Source organism: Prunus dulcis, chromosome 2, assembly GCF_902201215.1.
Source record: "Prunus dulcis chromosome 2, ALMONDv2, whole genome shotgun sequence".
Taxonomy (NCBI): Eukaryota; Viridiplantae; Streptophyta; class Magnoliopsida; order Rosales; family Rosaceae; genus Prunus; species Prunus dulcis.
Window position 1 is genome coordinate 6331741 of NC_047651.1, and position 6705 is coordinate 6338445.

Below are 6705 nucleotides of genomic sequence, written 5' to 3' on the forward strand. Positions count from 1 at the left end.
CGGAGGAGACCAGCCTCGAGGGGTCTTCAAGGTCTCCTTGATAATTATCTGTTGGAACTTTCGTGGGCTTGGCATCTGATGAACCTTCGGTAAACTAAAGTTTTCTTCTTCAAGACAAGAGGCCGACATGGGACCAAGTTGGGTCCTTGGTTGTTCTTATTTATTTTGTGTTTTGTTTTTTATGGATGTTCGTGTTAGTATTCCTTTGTTTCTGACCCATTGCATATTATACAACTTCCGCGCCATGCAAATGACTATGTTTACATAGGAGGTCTTCTTTGACAGAATCTGAGAGACGCTGGTGTGCTCTTTCGATGAGTTTCATTTTGCTTAAGTTTTTTCCTTTGTTCTTTGTTCATGCGGATTGTTTGTCTTGGTGCTCTTTTGGTTCTGCCCATTGTATGTTGAACAAATCTCGTGCTGTACAAAGGACTATGTTTACAAAAAAGGTATTCTTTGACAAAATTTGAGAGGTGTTGGTGTGCTCTTTTGATTGGTTCGTTTTGCTTCAGTTTGTTTCTTTTGTTTTTGCATATGTGGGTTGTTCATTTTGGAGTTCTTTATGTTCTACCCATTGCATACTGAACAAATCTCGCGTTGTACAAATGACTATGTTTATATATGAGGTCTTTTTGATAGAACCAGAGAGGCGTTGGTGTGCTTTTTTGATGGGTTTTCTTAGTTTGCGTTTATTGGTGTAGTAGTTTTGTTTTAGAGGTGACTGTTTGCATTTATGTTTTTTGTCTGGGACTCTCTTTTTAGTTAGCTACATGTGTGGTACTTATATCAATCAAATTTTGATGTTGGCTTATTAAGTATCAAACCAACTATTCTGTTATTCATCACTAATGTCACTCATGAATATTGTCAGCCGATGACGTAAGGTGTAATTTTATTTCTATATATTTTCTCATTGAGTTTTACGTATTATATTAATGTGACTGAGATGCTACTAAATCTGTATGTGCTTGATTGCATCATTTTTCAATTAGTATAAAAACTTAGGTTTGTCAATTGATTTGTTTTATCTGTTCTCCTTTCTTATGCACTAAAGAAACTTTAATTGAACTTGTAAATTGATTAAGCTATCTCATATCTCTTTTGGATTGTACAATAGATTTGCGATTCTGCTTTTATCCTGTGTAAGCTTATAGCTTGGATTCTATAAGTTCAGCTAATTATCGATTGAGAACTTCCTCATTCCTATCTCTAAGTGCCAGATCTGAATGCGTATCATCATTTATTTGTATATAAATAGCAACAAGCAAGACCGAGCCGCAAAGCTCTGTATTGGAAGAAAATGGACTATTTTGACTCTTCCATATAAACACTTAATTCTATAATTCTATAGAATCTAAATGAAGATTGAATTAGATTATAGTTGTTCATGTTTTTTCAATTGTTGCATTTTGGAAAGTTCTGCACAATAATCAAATGTCATTTTGGTATTTTATGCAACTTTTTCTACTTATGACATTAACATGAAAATAACATAGGAGACTGCAACATGTCTTGAAAATTTTTGCATCCGCACTAAGAATGCCTTGCTATCGATTCATTTGGTATCTAAATTCTAAAACAAAATTGTAATGTGATTATATACTATTCTATGTCCTTATATAGTTTGTTTTCAGACAAAGCAAAATTTACCTTCTAGTTTTAGTAAATCTAGTACTTTTGTTAGCATGGTAATATAATAGAAAACCTATCTCTTGATTATGTAGCGGAACTAAATTAGAATAGTTAATTGTTCTTTTAAAAAAATGTATCTTATTGTATCTTATTTCTTATCAATTTGAATTGAATTGAATTATTTTACTTTTCAATTTTTTACTAACTTGATATTTGATCTTAATTGATTTTCCGTATAATTATCATGTAACTAACTTGGTGCAACATAAAAGGAGTTTCTAATGCAGAGTTTTGATATTGATTTTGTTTGGAGAATGCAATTATGATGAAAATTGTCACTAAAATTATTTATGAGTTCAATTCAATTATGTGACAGTTATTGTGTTTTCTAATTCATTATCAAACACCAGGTTTTGATTGATTGATTCAATTGTGTTGGTTGGTGGCCCTTTTGGTTCTTTTAAATTATTAAAAGAAATTCAGTTTGTCATTCACAAACTTGATAGATGTTTAAAATTATTTTGGACCAATTGAATAATCTACTAAAGTTGCGTATTTGCTGTTGTTCTGAAAAGATTGTTTAGAAAACTCATATTTGTAGTTTATGGGATATGAATAGTAGGTTGATTTCCAAAGAAATTGTCTACTATGTTCTATTATAAATAATGCATAGTGAGTCATGGAGAACTTGAAAGTTATAAATTTCATCTTGCATAAATGTGTCGGAATTTGTAGTTTTGTTTCTTGTGAATTTATGTTTGGCTATGCAAAAACTTCTAAGAATAGTTTCTTGCCCAAAGGTGAAACCGTATTCTATATTTTGAATACAACAAAAAAACCTTATATCATAGCTTTCTGTTGTAATGGTTTCTATGAAATCTAATCAGTCTTTAGTACTTGGTGTCATTTCCCTGAATTTTATCAACATTCAGAAGTTAAAAAGGGGATCTTATGGAAGAGATCTTTAGTAGCAACCTCGAGGATTTGTTGAAAGGAGGAAAGAGAGTTATGAGTGAAAATTAGAAGTCTCTTCATGGTCTTAAACAAGTTTAAAGAAAGTGGTATCTAAAGGTTAATGAGGTGAAGGGAAAACTGAAGAGGTTGTGCAATATATAGTAGGTTTCTTTTTTTTTTAGAAATGAAATTTCAAGAAGGGTACCAGATGCAGCCACTATACTTCATGAGATGTCTAAATACATCATATTATGGTATGCATTCGCGTGAGTGGGGCTGCAACACTGGTACAAAGATGAGAAGTACAACACAAATATGAAGGACGAGGAGGGCTTTCCCTCTTTACCGGGCCTACTATCATGAATTCAATTGGAGCCACTCATTATGTAAGATTATGTCTTACATAATAAAATAAAACAACCTAACTACTTCACACATGATTAATATTTTAATTTAGAGTGCCAGGAAGTAATAAGTTTCTTAATATTCACAATTTGTTTCATATATAAATAAGAGACAATGTAGTTGCTTATTTGTATCCTTAGCTTGCAGTAATTTGTTTAATGTTATTTTGACAACATGCTTTTTTTCAAAATTTCTTTGTGATTTTGGAAACAAGCTACATTAGTTTTACCGTTTACTTTTTAGAAAATGAAAAATATGGAGGGTGTATGGTTTCCCTTTCCAGAATTTGGAAAAAATTCAATGGTCACACTTCATCATTTCATTGTATAGTACATATATATATATATATACATATATATAAGTTTCTTAATATTCACAATTTGTTTCATACACAAATAAGAGACAATGTAGTTGCTTATTTGCATCCTTAGCTTGCAGTAATTTGTTTAATGTTATTTTGTCAACATGCTTTTTTTCAAAATTTCTTTGTGATTTTGGAAACAAGCTACATTAGTTTTACCGTTTACTTTTTAGAAAATGAAAAATATGGAGGGTGTATGGTTTCCCTTTCCAGAATTTGGAAAAAAATTCAATGGTCACACTTCATCATTTCATTGTATAGTACATATATATATATACATATATATATATATATACATATATATATATATATATATGTAGCAAGACTTGTCATTTGCACTCATCTTATTAGGTAGGTTTCAAGCAAATCCTATTGAACTTAAAGATAGGTACAGTTACTTTATTCATTGAATAATCATTTTGAGAAAACATCTCCTTCTTTTCATGTTTACTTTGCAAAGATTTTTTGTTTTATTTTTTGTTCAAGCTTGAATTTCCTTCAAGGAAATACTTATGGGAGATTTTTATATAACTCCATTGTTTAGACACAAAAGGTGATAGTTGATCAGGTACCTAACTCTTCACGTATTATCGTTATGTCTGCGGCATTGTGTTTCTGGGGTGTGTGTGTGTGTGTGATATTAGAGTACTGGTATAGTTGAATTTGTGTCAATTTTTCTAAAGTTCTATACATGCCCTAGTTTTGACAGATGTTTTAGAAGTACATTGATGTTTTGGTAAACCCAGTGATCACTGTTGCCTTGATTTGATATTATAAGCATAATGACATAGTCTGTTTTATTGTATTTAATCAAGATAATAGGGTTTATGTTATCAATTGTAACTAGTCTTCTAGTTTTGACAGACTTTGTTATTTATGTTCAATAAAGACTCAATTACTTATGCTTATTAGTTTGTGTTAAGCACCAACTCTATCTGTAATGGGTGATATATTGTTGGAGATTGATTAACATAAATATAACTAGTCCCTACTCTCACAAGTCATCGAGTTCTATTTTGTGCTTGGCCTATTGATAGCTAAAATGTTTTGGTATTTGAAGAGAGTAGAAGATCATTCTTATATTAATTATGTTTGCTTTCTGTCGTGGGTAATTTATTGTTGTGTTTTGTTCTGTCCAAGTTGTAATCCTACTTAATATTGGTATGCTGCTAGAGATGTATTCTTACAGTTCCTTCATTGGTCATGAATTATTGGATAAAAACAACCATGTGCCAATTATCCGTTTAAATTGTAGGTGATGTAGATACTTTCCTTACTCTACATGAAGGAGATGAGTTTTGACGCTTTTTATGTATAGTTTGGTTATTCACTCTCAAGAGTTGGTCTTATCTTCTCCCTTAGCCCAATGTGTCGCCCGAGATATCTTGTGTAAACTAGCTGTTTCTTCCTACCCTGGTGCCTTGACCGACATTGCTACACCTAATCAATGCATGATTAGGTGAATGCTACTTTCTCGGGTACAACTTCAAAGACGATTCATCTTGATACATATCCCTTGTACATGTGTTATTTTTTATTGGGTGGAAAATTGTGTTCTTATGAGAGATTAGGCACCCTCAATCGGACCAAATTAGTTACCTAAAAATCTATGCAGTCTTCATATGTTTTATGGGGTCCATGTCGAGATTGGCCATGGCATTGGGGTTTTTATTTATTTATAAATAACTCATTTTTAAAACTGAAAAATAGTTAATGAATAAAATAGTAGTTAGTAGATTTTTTTTTTTTTTTAAAAAAAACACATAATGAGAGGCTTAGAGCTATTTGTTTTTTCTTGTTTAAAAGATAATTATTCATCAAGAAATTCCATATGAAGCTTATAAAAATAAAAATAAAAAATTTCACATCATTTAACTACTAAAACGAAAAAAAAAGGATACAATAGTAATTTCAAATAAGCAAAATCGAACCTTAAAAGATGGAAGTTGGAATGAAGAGCGGGGCTAGAGGGTTGTCGGCTAGTTGCAACTCATTCCGGAGGAACGAAGCAGTATGACGCCCCAATTGCTCTGATAAGCCAACAGGCTCTACACGTTTGTGCAAAGAAGTCGCGCTCCACCACTTATTGCCTGGAAGCAGGACCTTATCTATATCGTCTTCCTACCTCATAGCATAATCGCTTTATTTAACGGTGTCTTCTAGGGTTATGAGTGGCATGCCAACAAGAGTCCACTAAGCCCCTTCGACATTCGAAAGTGCGCCGCAACTTTATACCCTTCCAAGTCCATCCTTATTGGCCTCACATTGAGTCATAAGCCCACGTTACTTGGCTTGGCGATTTAACTTCCAACATTCGTGTATATAAAGTGTGTGACAAAAGCATCTCTCGCTGATGTGGGACTGATACAATCAGTTGTCAAGAGAAACCCTATTTCTTTTTGGCTTATTATCACAAAACGTCCCTAATGTTTACGAAACTATCAGATTGCATCCTTAATATTTTTTTTTGTCATTCGTGGTCCTCAAAGTTAGTATGCATGATCACAAATGGTCCCTGCCGTTAGGTTTCGTCAAAAACTCCGTTAGTTTGCTGACGTGGCATATATGTATATCACAAAACATCCTTAAGGTTCACACACCTATCACAAATGGTCCTTACGAAATTTTTTTAATTTAAAATTCATAACATTTTTGTTTTCTTTTTAAAATTTTATGAATTATAATTATTTTAAAATATTTATTAAATTTTAAATACATGTGACACTATATTATTGTAGATGTGGGCTCCATATATATGCCACATCAACAAACTAATGAAGTTTTAAAAAAAAAATTTAAAATTCATAAAATTTAAAAATGAAAAAAAAACTAAAGGTTTAGGGTTCATAAATGGTCCTCAAGATTAAAATCCTTCTATAAATTGTTTTTTCATTTATAAATAATTTTAAAAAGAAAACCAAAATTTTATGAATTTTAAATTTTTAAAAAAAAATTCGTAAGGACCATTTGTGATAAGTGTGTAAACCTCAGGGATGTTTTGTGATATATATGTATGCCACGATAGCAAACTAACAGAGTTTTTGACAGACCCTAACGTCAGGGACCATTTGTGATTGCACATACTAACCTTGAGGACCATAAGTGACACAAAAAAACATTAAGAATGCAATCTGATAGTTTCGTAAATCTCAGGGATGTTTTGTGATAATAAGCCTTTCTTTTTTGATAAAGATTAATGGGAAGAAATCAAATTGTTTTCAACCATGGTGATTTCAAATTGTCAAAAATAAACCTCAAAACCGACATGATTCTGATCTCTCCATCTAGTAATTTCAATATTGTACTTTCTTTAATTGACAATCATTCATCTTTACTATTTGGAGAATACAACT